Source organism: Ictidomys tridecemlineatus, chromosome 1 (assembly GCF_052094955.1).
Source record: "Ictidomys tridecemlineatus isolate mIctTri1 chromosome 1, mIctTri1.hap1, whole genome shotgun sequence".
Taxonomy (NCBI): Eukaryota; Metazoa; Chordata; class Mammalia; order Rodentia; family Sciuridae; genus Ictidomys; species Ictidomys tridecemlineatus.
The window spans coordinates 209,724,574-209,742,663 of record NC_135477.1 but is presented as its reverse complement, the minus strand read 5'-3'; the positions used below and the strand labels follow the sequence as shown (position 1 = coordinate 209,742,663).

General features: G+C 37.3%; 1 long non-coding RNA gene across 1 annotated transcript in view; it reads right to left on the bottom strand.

Moving 5' to 3' along the window:
- Window positions 1-18,090, bottom strand: part of LOC144366767 (uncharacterized) — a 54,455-nt gene that overhangs the window by 23,438 nt on the left and 12,927 nt on the right. The window contains exon 2 of the long non-coding RNA XR_013425912.1: window positions 7,224-7,371. This is a non-coding gene — a long non-coding RNA (uncharacterized LOC144366767). The remainder of the gene's footprint in view (window positions 1-7,223; window positions 7,372-18,090) is intronic.

The following is an 18,090-nucleotide window of genomic DNA, read 5'->3' as shown; positions in this document are numbered from 1 at the left end:
ATTGTCCCATTTAATCCTTACAACTACCTTCTAAGGGAGAATGTTATTTGGAAAAATACCAAGAGAAAATAATTTCCTGTTTGTTAACATCTATTTACTAACCCATGGATAATATTTGAGTTGTTAGTTTGTTGTTGTTGCTGTTCTAACATTTTCACATTTCCCTTTCTCTTCATTTCCAACTTCCTCTCTTGCATCCAAAATACCAAAATCCTGAGATAGGAGAGTATAGAAATCAAGATCATCGTTTGGAGTCAGATAATCTGGTGTTAGAATTTACCATTTACTAGTTCAATAATGTGTGTGTGTGTGTGTGTGTGTGTGTGTGTGTGTGTTTGCAACATCAAATCATGTGTCCAAGGGATGCATGTATAAGAACAAATCCTATGTGTAAAATACTTTTGAATGTATCTGAAAATGTGAAACAAAACTAAAAACTATGAATATATTATATCTGGTTAGGTTTGCATCAGAGAAAATATTTTTGCAATACAAATTGTATCCACCCTTCCAATATTTATAATTCTATAAATATCTGTTCAACAACAAATATATGTTAGGCATCACAATAGGATAGGCGATAAAAATTTAAGGTTCGGGCCTGATTCTCAAGTAGTTTAAAGTCCAGTAAAGGATCCAGGCAAGCTGACAAGTATATGAGTAGCATGGTAAGTTATAACACAGAGAGTGACATCATGCAATGGTATTGCAAAAAAGAGGTGCCTCCATATGAGTTGAAACACACTAAGGGACAAAGTGGGGGAATTGCAAGCAGGAGAGAAGAGCATCTTCAAGGATGCAGAGACCTAAATTGATGTCACTCCCAGGATATAGCAAGTGGTTTGTGCTGAAAAACAGGTGAGGTCTGTGGTAGGAAACAGGACTGGTCCAGTAGACCATGGCAGTTTAGAGGGTCTTGTCAGGCTCTAAAGGGTAGCTTTTTGCCCAGTGGTCACAGGAAGGCTTTTAACCCAGTGGTAACACAATGCAATGTCCACTTCCCTAAGACAACTGACTCATTATGTGGAAACTGGACTGGAAGGAAGTGGAACAAGGTGACCCATGAAAGCCTCTGCAGTTGTTCAGGTGAGGGAGAATGGGGCTTCAAGAACATATGCAAGACACTATGTCAGGGACACTGGACAGAATTTGGTGAAGAGCAGGACATGAGAGCAAAGTCCTTATATTGGTCCCAGTATTGTGGGCTCATTTTTCCTGCAAATGACAAATGTGCTTCCTCCAGTGAGCACAAGACACAGAAATCCAAAGCCTCATGAATGCCATCTATAAGGTTAGGGAGCCATGTGAAAGAACCCTTAGTTCCTGTGATCTGATCCATCTCATAGCTTCATCTCACATACTTTTCACAAGGGCTTAGTATATAGGAAACCATGCTGAAAACTGATCCTTCTATATACACTGCATCCTTGCCAACCCTCAATGTGCAAACGTAGGCTGTGCTCAACTCATATATATGTGCTTGTGCAGAATTATTTTCTTCAGATTCCTAAAATATAATTTCATGTGGCTTGTCATCATGAGGCAGCACACCTTTATTTTAAAAAACCACAATGAGAGCATCTGGGCTTCTTAAGACCCTAAAACTCATAAATGACCTTAATTGATCCGTAGGTCAAGTACTGCCAGGCATCCACCTGGGTCAGCTGAAACACATCCGCACGTGGCCTGTCTGCCCCAACCCTAGCCGTGCAGTTAGCCAAGGCTGTCAGTGATACCCTCTGGGCTCAAGTGTCTTTGGGACTAATTGCCTGCAGAACACAAATAGAGCACATTTATTCTCCCTACCTTAGGAAATATTTAGTTTTATGAATTTTTCATTACAGCCTCTATCTTTAATAAAGATGCATGTGAATATCAGCTACAAAAATATTCATCAAATCACTCTTTGCAATAGTTAAAATTTACAATTCATCTGAATTTCCAGCCATAGGATACAATAAAATGAAAACCCATCTATATAATGAGATAGTAGGTAACTCCTAAAAATTCTTTTATAAATGGATCTATTGATAGGAAAATACGCTTGCTATAGAAAGTTCACTAGAACATAGTTCCGTGAGGGCAAAGGCCCTATGTTGATCGTCAGTGTTCCCCTGGAACCTAGAACAGTGTCAGTCACACCGAAGGCATTCATTAAACACCCGTTGATTGAATTAATATAAGAAGTGAGAAAGCATGTGACAAGACTGGCACCATTTCTGAAAAAGGAAAGAGATGAAAGAAGGAGCTGGAAAGATATTCATCAAAATGTTAGCAGTAGTTTTCTGTGGTTGGGTGGACTATTTTTACCATCTTCCTTGTCTTGTCTTTTTTATTCCCATCTGTGAGCAGTAGAAGGTGCTACTGTAACAAGGGCCAAAACACAAAAGAAACCATTTGAGGAAGAAAATGTCCCATTATAAACTTGGTGCTTGCTTTCCAAAGGCATGTCTGAATTTATTTTCTTTTTGTGTGCCAGAATAATGTTACATTATCTGTCAATAACCCCACATGTAAACCTGAAGCACTAATTTGTACTAACGTGGTACAGAGTCCCGTTAGCCTACATCTGGATTGACCCACTGGCTTTAACCTTGTGGTTAGCGTGGGTTCCACCTTAGCCCCTCATGACTGAGCATTGCAAAGCATCTAATTCCTCCCAACCAGGAAAGGGATATTTTACTACTCTTTACATAGATTGCCCATGTTTGCAGTTGGACTCCTCTTCTCCTTGCTACATACAGCATGCATTAGAGTGTGAACACTTTTCACCCTGTTTCTCCATGGACAATTAAAAATGTCACCTGCTGAGGCCTAGCCCTAGTTCAACTTTTTCTGGCCTGGAGGAAAACGGCATGCAAGAACACAAACTTTGTAAAATCAACTGGCATGGTTGCCTGGTACCAAAGCTGGGGTACATAATCTTTTCCTGGCTGAGCTAATTGGCTTAACTTGCTGATGATTTTATAGCCCCAGAAGCTGTTCTCTGATTACCAGAATGAGAATTGCCAAATGATCTTAAACCACAGCCCAGACGGCCAAGCGCCACTAGAAGAATGTTTGGGGAACGAGCTATTTTAAACCAGTGCTCCTGTGGGTATAAGGATCCTTTTCTGTCTAGACTCCTGGTAACACCTGTTGCTCACTCATCGTGCCCCAGTCCACCTCCCCCTTAGCAGCAATGCAGCCAACACAAACCATGGCCACCTGACAGGGCCTGCAGACGTGGCCACATGAACAGCAGATCCAGGCAGCCCGGGGATCGCATGCTCTGGCACAGCCTACTGAGCCACAGAGCTCTGCTGCCAGGTGTCAAGGAGCCATTTGCGGGAAGAGTACAGATCTGGCAAGGCAATCTTCTAAACTCTCAGCAGAGCCAAGGAAATGGAGACTTCTTCCTGAGTCTATCATGGTGTTAATTTTTGCCATTCGGGTCAGCAACAAGCAAGGATCAGAAGATGGCAGCCTTTCAGTCCAAACAAACTCCACACCTAAGTCCCTTGATCACACCCCCAGTAGGCAGTTGTCTGGCCTGTTCTTGAATCCTCTGGTAACCAGGATGATCAACTAATTTGGGAACATTATTTCTCAAATAGAGCGAAAGCTCGTTAGGGCCCTGGCTCCCCTCATTACACTTCAGAATGTCACATAGAATGAACTCAAGTCTCGTAGGCAATTCAATTCAACATATATTTCTGTGTTAGGCACATAAAACAGATCAATAGGGGTAAATAAGCATGGGAATCTTCAGGGATTTTGGCAATTTCTAGAAGCTTAAAGCCTGGCTTTTAACAAGTCCTGGAGACAAGGGACTAAATATGAACTTGAACAGGGTTGGAGATCAGATCTGAGACCACTGTGTAAAACCAGGATTCCCAAGACAGTTCTCAGAGGAAAGAAAAATAGCCGCATACAAAAGTTGGTAAAGATAATATCTGATTCAATTTAGATTCTAGATGGAAAAAAATGCACAAGCGTGAACACACATAAGCATACAGCCCTAAAACTTTTTAAACACAAGTTCATATTCTTTGAACCAAGTACTCACACCACAATTTAACATGATAATCTCAGTTTAAAAATCTTCATTTTAAATGGTCCTAAGTTATTCACACAAGTAAAGCAAATCCTCTTTGGAGTAACACATTTTAAACTCAAGCCTCCAAGAATTATCAAAGTTTCTAATAACATCAGCTCAAAATTTTAAAAATCACTAAATATACAAGGAAGCATGCTACCATGATTTTGAGTCAGAACAAAAAGTGGTGTAATTAGAATCATGTACAGTTCAGATTATATAATTATCAATATAGAACATAAGTATGTTCAACGTCTTTCCAGTGTTTATAAGATTTGAGAGTGTGACAAAAGAAAAAAAGAACATTTATAAAAATTAACAAATAACAAAATAGAACTTCTAGAAATAAAAAGATGTAAGAGTTGAAAGCATAAACTCAGTTGGCGAGTTAAACTATACAGCTGGAGAGTAAGTAAATTGGAAGACTGGTTTGAAAAACTATACAAAACAGAACAGTAATACAGAAAAGGAAAAATTGCAAAAGACATCCAGAGATATGTATAAATGAGAAGGCCCAACTTATGTCCAATTCAAAATCTATTATTAAGTTTAATAAAAATTATGAGTAGAATAATAGACAAAGAATTTTTCCAAGAAATCCACTGACTCAAGAAACCCAGTAAACACAAAGGAAAATAAGGAAAAAAAAAAAGGTTGGGTTGAGGGGACAAATAATCTCAACTGATTATAGTGAAACTGCAGAATACAAAAAGCAAAGAGACCTTTAAAACAATGAAGGGCTGGGATTAGATTACCTACAAATAATTTACATTAACCAATAGCTAATTTCTCAGTTACTATTGGTTGGTTTCTCTGACACCTGTAAAATGATATGGGCTTAAATAGTGAAAGAAAACAAATGTCAATCTAGTATTCTCTACCAAAGGAAATTTACTTTGAAATCAATATATTTTCAAAAAAAAGGGCAAAACTCAGATAGTATATGCAGAAACTCACTACAAAATTTTTTATAAAGAAAGTACTTAAAGAAAATGATCCTAGAAAGTAGGTTTTAGGTGTAAAAAGGAATAATAAACAAAGAAATTGGTAAACATGGGGGTAAACCAAACAAATATGGACTATATATGATAACAAGTATGGTGATTTGAGGGGCCAAAACATCAATATAAAACTAAAATCCTGGCAATGATAATTATTCAAGGAGAGTAAAGGATTGATATTAAGATATTTTATGTCTTACAAAAAGAGAGTAAAGATATTAATTTCCTTTAGATGTTATTAAATGTATCTGTTAAAATTTCTATCTCTTAAAATAAATGAAATAAAGTAGTATGTTATTTTCAAACTAGTGTAGAAAAAATTGACAACTGGTGTTAATACAAAATGAAAGTCAATTAAATGGGAAATATTGAAAAGGGGGGGTTAGAAAATAAGATAAAAACGGATCCAAATCAAGCAGTGATTGTGATTTGACATGAACAGATTACATTTGCCAGATAAAAACCTAGACTGACATTTTATGTCGTAGTGCATTATAGTCTCACATAATCCCGGGGCTCATTTTGACCTAATCATATAAGCATAGAATATGATTTGCTTCACTTCAGTCCCCGGTGCTTCCCCTTCCCATTCCCTCTTCCCTCCCATTTTCCTTTCTCTACTGGTCTTTTTTCCACTTATTTATACATGAATAAGTAAAGAAAATGTGCTGTATATATACACAATAGAGTTTTACTCAGTCATAAAGAAGAACAAAACATGGCATTTGCTCATAAATAGAACTGGAAAACACCATGCTATGTGAAATAAGCAATCTCAAAAGTCAAGGATTGAACATTCATTCTTTCATAGGCAGAAGCTAGTACAAAATAAGGAAAAAAAAGTTGGGAGACAGAAATCCCATGAAAATGGAAGGGAGATCAGTGGAGCAGAGAAAGGAAGGGGAGTGAGGGGGAGAGAAGAAGGATGGGAAACTGGAATGAAAATGACAAAATTATGCTAGATACATATGTGCATATTTCACAGTGCATTTCACCTTTGTGTGCATCTATAAAGCCCTAGAATATCATTTTTTGGGGTTTTTTTATTTTTTTTTTAGTTGTAGATGGACACAATACCTTTATTTTATTTATTTTATTTTTATGTGGTCTTGAGGATCGAACACAGTGCCTCACACATGCTAGGCAACCACTCCACCACTGAGCCACAACCCCAGCCTCTAGAGTATCATTTTTAATCCAGCTACATGCTAACTATCAGAAACAAAAAAGCATAAGGATGCAGAAACATTAAAAATGAAAAGATGAAAGATGTCAAGCAAAATTAAAATAAAGCCCAGATTGTCATATTCATACAAAATACATTTCAAAGCAAAAAAAAGTATTATTTAGAAATGTAAATGGTCATTGCATATTGATACAAGATTCTATTCACCAGGAAGATATGATGAACCTGTATGCCACTAAAAAGTAGGGTTTACAAATATAAGGTGAAAGTTTAAAGGAAGAAAAAAATACCCAATCAGTATTATAGAGAGAAATTTTAATGCACCTCTCACCGCGGCTAATAGATCAAACAGACAAAAATATTACTAAGGATATGTAAATTATTCTCACAATATCTGTTCTGACCTCTGCTGTCTTCCTGTACTGGGGGGCTGGAAAGCTAAAAACTACACTTTCCAGACTCTTTTGCATAACTCAATTTTCCTGGGACAATCCGATCTATGCCCAGTTTCCAAGCATGATTTTTAAAGTACTCCCCTTTATCCTCAAAAGTGCCAAAATAATCCATTATATCTCTATCTTATCCCTGTGTAAAAACTTTTGCCAAAAAAAAAAATATTTTTTTTTTACAAGTGTTCTGTATTGGTGACTCAAATACCAAAGGCCATGTTAACTTCAGTGATGCAATATTTCCAAACAAGTAAACTACAATCTTCCTTTGGATTTATATGATACTGACATTCCTGGAAAATTCACATAATTAAAGTCATGTAAAAAAAATTAGTGGATATTACATATGAAAGGAAAATTTGAGTCTGAACTTAGATTATTTTAAACAGGTTTTCCCCCTGGCAAAAGTACCAAGACAATTTAGCAAGTCATTCAGGTTAAGGAACAATTCATCACTGTATGAAGCTGTCCTATGCATCACAGAACATTAAGCATTTACTGCTGCTTACCTGATAAATGCCAGTTGTGTATCCTCCAGTTACTGTGACAAAATCAAAACACCTCATACGTGGTGGCTTCAGCCCAGTTCAGAACCACTGGATGCCAATGGCAGAGCCATTAGGAGGCCATTTCGTATTATAGATGAACATCAGGAACCTGAATAACAGCATATCATGAGCACTGAACCACATAATGTTTTTCACACCAGTAAACTTCAGATATCAAAAAATAAGTTAGACAGTGGCTATAGGCCTGATTTACCATATCCCTACCCTAGAAAGCACTTTCAAAAATTATCTACTCAAAAAAAAAACACTATTTTAGAAAACACTATTTAGATTGACACTATTTAGATTGACTATTTAGAAAACACTATTTAGATTGACAGAAAAAAATTATACATCACACTCAGTTTTCCCCGTTATGAACCTCACATTAGATTGGTACTTGCCTTAAAATGGCCACTGTTCCTCTGGTGTCTTCCAAGAACAGTCAAGTCCAGTCTGATTATCAGAAAACTCCCAGTGGAGGGATTTGGTATCAAATACCTGGCCAGTACTTCAAAACTATTAAGGTCATCAAAAATAAGGGAAACCTGGCTGGGGATGGTGGTGTGTGTCTGTAGTCCCAGCTACTCAGGTGGCCAAGGTAGAAGGTTTGGGAGTTTGAGGCCAGTATTCACACAATATTAACAGAAGCCCAGAATTTATTCATAGTTCCTTATCCCCTCCAGGACTCCACATTACATTTAACGGTAGTGTTTCCTTGGGCTCCTCTTGGCTATGAGTTTCTCAAATGTTCCTTGCTTAACACGGAACATACATATTCGTTTATTTGGGGGTTGGTTGTTTTGTTGTTGTTGCTTCTGAGATAGGGCCTTGCTAAGTTGCCCAGGCTGGCCTTGAACTCCCAAACCTCCTGCTTTGGCCTCCTGAGTAGCTAGGACTACAGACACACACCACCATCCCCAGTCAGGTTTTCTTCTTTTTGATGACCTATAGTTTTGTAGTCCTGGCCAGGTATTTGATACCAAATCTCTCCCTTGGGAATTTTGTGATAATCAGACTGGACTTACCTGTTCTTGGAAGACACCAGAGGAGAGGTGCCATCGTCATCACATGAGTCAAGGGTACACATTCTCAACATGACTCATCGTTGTTGTTAACCTTCAGCACCTAGCTGAGGTAGTATTTTTCAGGTTTTCCCACTGAAAAATTACAATTATTCCCTTTTACATACTGTGCTTTCCCCCTACTCCCCTCTTATTTATTTCATTGTTTATATCAGTGTGGACTCATATTCATGGCTATTCATTTTATATCTGGGGTTATAAGCCAATACTATTTTATCTTGTTCCTCAAATTGTTTCCAGTTTAGTCACTGGGAGTTCTCTGTGTTTCTTTGAAATTTGCCCATCATTGTGGGCTTATCTTGATCTTGGATCTGGTTTTGTTGTTCTTTTTGTGGGGTTTTGGTTTGGTTTGAGGGGTGGTGTTGTTTTGAGAGCACTTCCTTACTTTTTGGTACTACACGATACCCCAGGATCATCTTGTCTATATCCTCCCCCAGTCCTAGAACCAGCTATTTCTTCATTTTTTTATTGTAAAATGATGCTAGAAACCAGGATCTGGGTGTGAGTTATGCTTGCTGCTGCAGGAATATTCTTGCTTCTAGGATCTTTGATAAAAATAGCAAATGTACATATATATACTAACTTAGGTGTACAAACACATCAATAAATATTTCTACATGTATTCATCTACATCCATATTGAACTGAACATGAATTCATACTGATATGCCCAATCCTGATGAGCCATTACAAGACTCATTCTAGCCTCCATATCCCACTCCAATGGTGAGAAATGAGGCTCCCACCAACCACCATCCATTTTCTGATGATTCCACTTCAGCATACATATGGTTTGATAATTGTTAACCCATGCTCCCAAGGGAAAAACTGACTAGCATATACTACTTAACCAGTATGTATCTTTTTGGGGGGAGGCCTTTAGTTCTACAGACTCCACTCATTTCCAGAGTTATGTAGGTCCACACTTTTCCCCAGCCCATTCAATGAGGTTGCTTCACACTTTTGTAATACAACTAGATGGTTTTGTCACATCCTGCATTCCATCTGGAATCCCTGCCTTCCAAAATAATTCTTCAATTTGAATACTCTACTGTTCACTCCTTGTCTGCTAAAGTTCTGAGTTTTTACAAGTGCATATTGTTAAGTACTCACCATTACAGCATCCTACAGAATAGTCTGAACACTCAAAAAAAAATCTTCTGTTATTCACCCATTCCTCCCCACCACTGAATCTCTAGCAACCACTGATCGTTTTACCATCTCTATAGTTTTTCCTTTTCTAAAAGATCACAAAATCAAGATCATACAGTATATAACCTTTTCATACTGACTGCTTTCATTTAGCAATATACATTTAAGATTGATGAATGACTTGGGTGACTTAATAGCTCTTTAATCACTGATATTTCATCCTATGGATATACCAAAGTGTTTATCCATTCACCTATTGAAGGACATCTTGGTTATTTTTAGTTTGGACTGATATGTATACAGCTATTAGAAATACTCATTCAGATTTTTCCATTTTCAAATCAGTTGAGTAAATACATGCTCATTAGGTCTTATGGTAAGAATAAGACAGGATTTGCAAGAAGTTATCTATCTTCTCAAGTACCTATATCATTGTATCATTTATCTTCCCAAAGTACCTGTATCAAACTAAATATAGGTCCTCTTGTGCTGCATCTTTGCCAGCAATGGATAGTGTTGATATTTTTGGATTTTGCCTATTCTTATAAATGTAGAATGGTATTTTATTGATGTTTTAACTTGCAATTTCCTAATGATAAATGATATTTAACATTTTTATATGCTTTTTTGAGGATCTATATGTCTTTCTTAGTAAAGTATCTGTTCAAATCTCTTTTTTCCTTACTATTAAATTTTAATAGGTTTTTGTACATTTTGGATAACAGTCTTTTATCTGATTTGCTTTGAAAGATACGTTTTATCATATGTGTAGTCTGTCAGTCTCTGGCTTGCCTTTTCATCCTTACTACCATCTCTCATAGAGACGAATTATTTTAGAAGTTCCATTCATTGGATTTTTTCATGGATTACACTTTTGATGTTGTATCAAAGAACTCATAGCCAAACACAAGGTCATCTGTATTTCCTATTTTTCTTCTAGAAGTTTTGTGGTTTTGCACTGTGAACATGGGTATATAATCCATTTTGAACTAATTATTGTGAAATATCTAGGGTCTATGTCTACATTCATGTTTTTACATAGAGATCCCGTTGTCTCTGCAACATTTGTTGAAAAGATGACCCTTTTTCCATTAAATTGCCTTTGCTCCTTTGTTAAAGATCAGTTGACTATGTTTATGTTGGTCTATTTCTGAGTTCTAATCTGTTCCATTGATCTTTGTGACTATTCAATATCCAGTTGGCTCTTCTATATAAACTTTAGAATCAGTTAGTCAATATCTACAAAATAGCTTGCTGGGATTTTGATTTGGACTGCTTTGAGCCTGTAGATCAAGTTGGGAAAAACTGATGTGTTAACAATACTGAATATTTTAATCCATCAAACAGAATATTCTTCCATAAAAGACAGAGTTTTGTAGTTTTCTGAATATAGCTCCTATTTGTATTTAGTTAAATTTATGTATAAGTATTTATTTTTGTGCTGTGGAAAGTTAATTTTTAAATTTCAAACTCATATCATTCATATACACACACAAATTTAGGTACATTATAAAAGTGTTTCATTAACCAAAGTACATGTATGAAGACACAAATTGGTGTGAACATACTTTATATATAACCAGAGATGTGAAAAATTGTGCTCTATATGTGTAATAAGAATTATAATGCATTCTGCTGTCATTTATTTTAAAAAATCAATAAAAAATTTAAAAAGACAAAAAAAGTGTTTTCAATTCCTCTCTCTTGGTCTTTATGTCATCATTTCACTATCACTCATTTCATTTACCCAAACTATAATTATCCAGTTCACTTTTACTATTAACGTTTTTAATAGTAAAAGTGGGTATCTTTCTTTTAGATCAATTAAGAAAAATAAAAGGCATAATTGTTCTTTTCCAACTCTTTCCTTATGTAGATTTGAAATTTTGACTTACATCATTTTCTTTCTGAAGGAAAATCTTTCAACAGTTCTCACAGAGAAATTATGATGGTCATAAATTGTTTTTGTTAATCAGTGTCTTTATTTTTTATTTGAAAGGAAACTTTCAGTGTTTATAGAATTTTAGATTGGTGGAGGGGTCCTTTCAGAACCTGGAGATATTTTATTCCACTCTTTATTTGCATTGTTTCTGAAGAAAAGTAAGTATCCTATAATTCTTATCTCTGTTCCTCCATAGGTAAGACATTTTTATCTGTTGGCTTCTTTTAAGACTTTATCATTATCTTTTATAATCTACAATTTAAATATGATAGGCCACAGACATTATTATTACTGTGTGTATATATGTGACTGCATGACCAATGTGATTCTGCAACCTGTACACTCAGAAAAATGAGAAATTATATCCCATCTGATTCAAATGTATGATATGTCAAGATCACTGTACTGTCATGGGTAACTAAGTAAAAAAAATTTAAAAAATAAAGAAAGATGACCAAAAAAATTTTAAAAATTAAAAAATTAAATAAATAAATATGATAGGCCAAGCAAGGATTCATCCCATTTGGTGTTTTTTGGACTTCCTGGATCTGTTCTTTGATATCTGTCATTAAATTTGGAAATTCCTGGCCACCAATACTTTTTCTGCTGTTTTCTCTTTCTTGTCTTCCTGGTATCCCAGTTATACATATGATATACCTCTTGAAATTATATCTACAGGTATTGGAGTGATTTGTTCTGGGTTTTGTGGGAGGTGAGGTTTCCATTCACTGACCTATCTTCAAGCTCAATGACATTATCCTTGTTCACATTACCACTGATGAGCCCATCAAAAGCATTCTTCAACTTTGTTTCAATCATTTTTTATAGCATTTTCTTTTATTCTTTTTTAGAAATTTCATTTCTCTTCTTACATTACTCATGTTTTTGCATGCTGTTGTGGTTTGGATGTGAGGTATCCCCCCAAAGCTTACATGTGAGAAAATACAAGAGGGTTCAGAGGAATAATGATTGGATTGTAAGAATCTTAACCCACAATTAAGTTAATGATGGGATTAACTGAGTGATAACTAGATGCAGGTGGGGTGTGGTTGGAGGAAATGGTTCATTGGGGGGTGTGGCTATGAGGTATATATTTTGTATCTGAAGCTGGAGTCTATTTTTCTGCTTCTTGATCACCATGATGTGAGCTGCTTTCCTCTGCCACCCTCTCCCACCATGATATTCAGCCTCACCACGAGCCCCAAAGAATGGAGCTGGCCTTCTCTGGACTAAGACCTCTGAAACCCGTGAGCCCTCAAATAAACTTTTCCTTCCCTACAGTTGTGCTGGTCAGATCCTTTAGTCACAGTAGCAAGAAGGCTGACTAAAACACCTGCTGTTACTTTTCCTCACTCATAAATCATTCTGCTAAATTCTATAACTGAGGAACACAGTGGCATGTGCCTGTAAGCCCAGCTACTCAGGAGGCTGAGGCAGGAAGACCACAAGTTTGAGGCCAGCATGGGCAACTTAGTAGACTCTGTCTGAAAATAAACAAAAACGTGTTGGGGTTGTATCTTTGTAGTAGAGAACTGCCTAGCATGCATAAGGCCCTGGGTTCAATCCCTAACATCACAAATTTTATAATATTATATTATATATATAATTTGGATGTGAGGTATCCCCCCACAGATATATATCTGTAAATAGTCATTCCAACATCTGTGTCATACCTGTGTCTGGTCCTGATGCTTGCTTTATCTCTTCCAACTATTGCATTCTTACCTTTGGCAAGTCTTATAATATTTTATAATATTACAATATTTTATAATATTTTGTTTAAAGCTGTATGTATTATATCAAGTAATAGGCTTTTAGGGTGAGAATTTGTGTTAATATGATTGGGAGTTAGTTGATCTAAAATTTTCTATAGCTGCAGGAGCCTGAGGCTTCAAATTCCTCCAGTGACCTTGCCTTTGTCTACCCTCTCAACATGAGGCTTCCCTAAGTACCTCCTCAGAGACTATGTGGATCTTATAGCTATTTTGTCTTTAATCCATTGGTTATAGAGGAAATAGCTATAAGATCCACAAGACAATCATATGACTAAATCTCAGTCTTTTAGTGGGCCTGTCTTCAGGTTGTGAGCTTCTCCAGTGGTGTAGCTCCCCCACATACCCCCCAGCCAGCTTAGGGAAGAAAGTAAGGCTACAAGAGGCCAGAGTGGGTGGAAGCCCCTTTCCCTGGTGAGGTAAGGCTCTGGGGAAGCATTTTCTCTGGACAGTAGGCCCTTGTTAAGGAGACAGCTCTCAGCATATATCAGAGGGAGTGTTCTTCCCTCCCGCTACCAAGGCCATGAAGGATCTTTTTTGGATCTTCACCACAAAAATTTGGCAAGATTCCTGGAAGTAAAATCCACAGAAGTTTCAGGGTCTCTGTAAGACTGCAGCCTCAGGAGTTTCTCACTCTCAGGCTAGCCCACACTGCATCCCCAGCAATTCCTCAAAATTATCACTTAATTACCAAAATGACCAGTGGTTTCTTCTTTGGGTAAGCAGATCTAAGTTGTGGCTCTTTGGATTCATCTGTCTCTCTAGATTTCAGGGTGATGATTTTCCCTGCAAATTAATTTATCTGATGAATCTGAGAAAAGTCATTGATTTTAGGGGTTTTTGTTGTTGCTGTTTTTGTTGTTGTTGTTGCAAGAATAGGAATAATTTCCAACCTAAAAGAGTTTTCAGATTAGAAAACTTTTAAAGATTGACAAAAATATAATTGTTAAAGCTAAATGATATATTCGTACAGGTTCTTCATAAAGTATCTACTTTTAGGAATATTTGAAATTTTCTATAATAAATAAGTTACTTTTAATAAAAATCACTCTTAAATATCTGAAGTATGGTAACTTTAAATAACAGGAAAGGCAAAGAAAAAAATTATTTAATGATATTTACTTGCCAGTATACATAAGGGACAAAGATAATTGGATGCAAGAATTAATAATACTATTTCCTGCCTTCCTGGAGTTGTCTGTGTTTGAGGAAGAACTCACATTAAATAATTTTTACCTAATTCCTTATGTTAAGGGCTACAAAGGACACAAGAATGGCCCTGTGGGAACAGATAACAGAGAAGAGAATTGGACCTGGTGTGGAAGTTCAGAAGTCATCTCAAAGACTACCAAAGGACAGGTACAGAAGGCAGTTGCACATATTTCTAGCAGGCGCACAATCTGAATCAGTGACCTGAATTTCATTAGACTGGTTACCGAGGGGCTAGCCTCCAAAAGTTGCTGTTATGGTGTGGATATGAGGCATCCCCCACAATTTCATGTGTGAGACAACGCAAAAAAAGGTTTAGAGGAGAAGTGATTGGATTGCAAGCATCTTAACCCAATCAATGAATTAATCCCCTGATAAGGATTAACTGAGTGGTAACTAAAGTGGCAGGATGTGGCCGGAGGAGGTGGAAATTGGGGGCTGGCTTTGGGGTAAATATTTGTATCTGGCAAGTAGAGACCTCTGCTTTCTGATCACCATGTGAGCTGCTTCCTTCTGCCATACTTTTTCCACCATGATGTTCTGCCTCACCTCAAGCCCCAGGAATGGAGCCAGCTGTCTATGGACTAAGACCTCTAAAACCATGAGAACTCAGATAAACTTTTCCTCCTCTACAATTGTTCTGGTTGAGTCCTTTTAGTTACAGGAGCAAAAAAAAAAAAACTGACTAAAATAGTTGTACATAATACCAATGATGTTAAAGAAGTGTGAGAATGTTTCAAAAGCAAGCAAGTCTTCCTAGGTTGGAATCTCCAATAACCTCTTAAATCCCTCAACCACATGAATTTAGGTTGTACAATTAAGTGTAATTTTTCACAAATCATTCTTACTTTCTATAATATTGACCTTTTTTCATAAACCCTTCTTCCTTACCCATTCAAATTCTCTTCGGGTACCAGTAAAGTCTGGACAAACTCATAGTTTTGTTTCCTGGAGTGATAGCATAGGAGAAAGATTGAGACTCACATTAGACAGAACAAAAGAAACAGGAGATAAGCACTGAGAAAAAAATTGAAATTGTAGAGTTCTGCACTCAGATATGCCATAATTTCAATATATAAATTCATGCAAGTTGCATAATTCTTTTGTACAACATTTGCAATATTTTTTCCATCAGGAAGACAGAAATTATACCATTTACCAACTCTAGTGCAGCCTTATTAAGCAAGTTGAATAATAATATCTACATAAATGCTTATTATTGATTTATTACCTAACTAATGGTAATTGATGGTGGTAATTATTAAAATATAGACTGATATCAACATTTAGAGCACTATCTAAAATTCCCAAATTATGATCATCAATCTATAACTTTAAAAATAATAGGAATTAATCATAATTATTATTATGGTTAAATGATAATGATTTGTAATATAGTATCATATGTTTTCTCCAAATAAGAGAAGCACTAATCTATTATTAGTGAAGATAATAACACGACTAATGGAAGAATGATAATTGCTAATCATATCCCACTATTTGTATTACAATATCTAAATCATCAAAAATTAGGTGAAATAAAACCTAGGAAAGGAATATGGCCAATAAATAATCTCTATTCACCAATTCTGTCAAATCAGGATTCTGGACCAGTGGTTTACAACATAGTTCACAGCCAGTGGCTGCCCTAGAAAAAGGCTGAGGACCTTTCAAAAAATACCAAAGTCCAATCTCCACCCCTAGAGAATCTGATTTAATTGGCCTGGGGTATAGCCAATTTTTTGAAAGTCCCCTGAGTCTAATGTGCAGCCAGAGTTGAGAGACATTGCTCCAGATGTTTGATTTTTATGCTTGAGAATAAAGATATATGCTCCTGGAGGCAAAATTGAATTCATAAACCTACTTGCCCAACCTCTGTCAATCAGGGCTATGTGTAGCAGAGGAATGAGTTGTTAGTTTTAGTTGTCAGGGAATTTTCTTCATGGAAAAGAAGTGCATTAAAATACCAAATTACAGTATTTACATATTTCATGTTTTTTTCCAACTGCGTTCCCATAGCAACTCAATCCATTTGCTCCCTACTTTCTTCGGAGTTATTTTCCATCATGAGCCATGCTTTATTAGTGAGGGAAACAGTTTGCCCTCTGAAATCACTGTTTTGCTGTTTACTATTTCTTTGCCAGGGAACTCAACTCCAGTTAGTTGCCTCTTCCTTACTTCTGCACTATCCAGAGTTGATAAAGAGAGCTTAGAGTTGGGCAGAGATGATGTCCTTGACCACTTTTTTCAATATGAGGCAACCTGAGTTGGGGGGGGGGGTTTGTTTTTTGGTTTTTTTGTTTTTTGTTTTTGTGTTTGTTTTTTTGTTTTTTGTTTTTTTTGTTTGTTTGTTTGTTTTGTTTTTTTTCCTGAGCTGGTCAAAAAGAAAAAAAAAAGTGGAGAGGAAGGAGAGTGGCTGGGAAAGATTGTAAGGAAGGGAACTGATTAAATCCCAGACAGTGACCAACTGACCTCAATCAACAGAAGACAAAAGATAGCTCAGCTCCCAGGGACCCTACTGACTTCACAAGCAGCATCATGGCTTTGGAGACAGTCACCCCCCAGTAGGTGGGAAGAAAGTGAGCCCTACTCCAACCATGAAATGATACTGAATCCCCAGAGAGGAGGCCAAAAGGAGGCAGAGGATACTGAGATTTCTTTGATTCCACCCAGACAACTTGGCAGACTTTAGGGCTTGTTTGTTTGAAACTATGACATTTCACTTGCTAATGGAGCTCTGCTTTGTAAGGGGACAGGGATGCCAAAGAAGACAGCAGGAGGGAGGCACCAGGCCGAAGCTTCAGGATGGTTCTCTTTGCTTCTTCCTGACGCCAGGATGGACCTGGGACTGCCAGCAGCAGAGGAGGAGAGACAGAGGCACCAGAGACAGGGTGATGCTTTGAAATTGTTCTCAGCTGCTGACTCAGAGCCTCCTTCTATGCCAGCAGCACTAATGGAAAGGACTTGCTTCCTCCTCTCTTCCAGGCTCCAAATCAAAGCCAGAGCTGTGGTACATCAGCCCCAGGCCAGGAGACCTGTGACCCAAGCAGCATCTTGGAATGCAGCAACAGAAGCCACACACAGCCAGAGTTCCCCTCCCATCCCAAAGTCTGGATGCAACTTACATACATGCATATCTATTGCACTGCTTACTGCCTGGTTCTAAGGGTCACTGGTAACGTCCTTCAGAACCCTTCTACTAACATTCATTCAACAATGTTTCACCCCTCTGTCAGTTAGGGTTTCAATAGGAACCGGATGGCACTTCCAAATTGGGGAATTGAAAGTGAGTTTAATTAAGGGACTATACTAAGGTATGGGCAGAGTGTAGGAAAAAGGAGAGATGGTATATTACTTCAGATCTAGTAATAGCAAGAAACTGCTCCCAGCCTAGACCAGAATAGCAGAATTTAGGGACACAGCTGTCTGGAGCCAACAGAACTGAGACCTTCATTTGAAGGAGACAGCCAGCTCACCATGACCACACAGGGAGAAAGGGAGCAAAGAAATAAATATCTGGCCCTCATTCTTCTCCATCTTCCCCATCTGCTGTCAGGATATTACATTGCCAAACCCACCCAGAGGGCAGCTCAAAGATGCATCCATAGAGATTGTGCACTGGGGGCACAAAATAAGATGAAGAAGTGGGAGAGGGATGTGGGGCGGTGG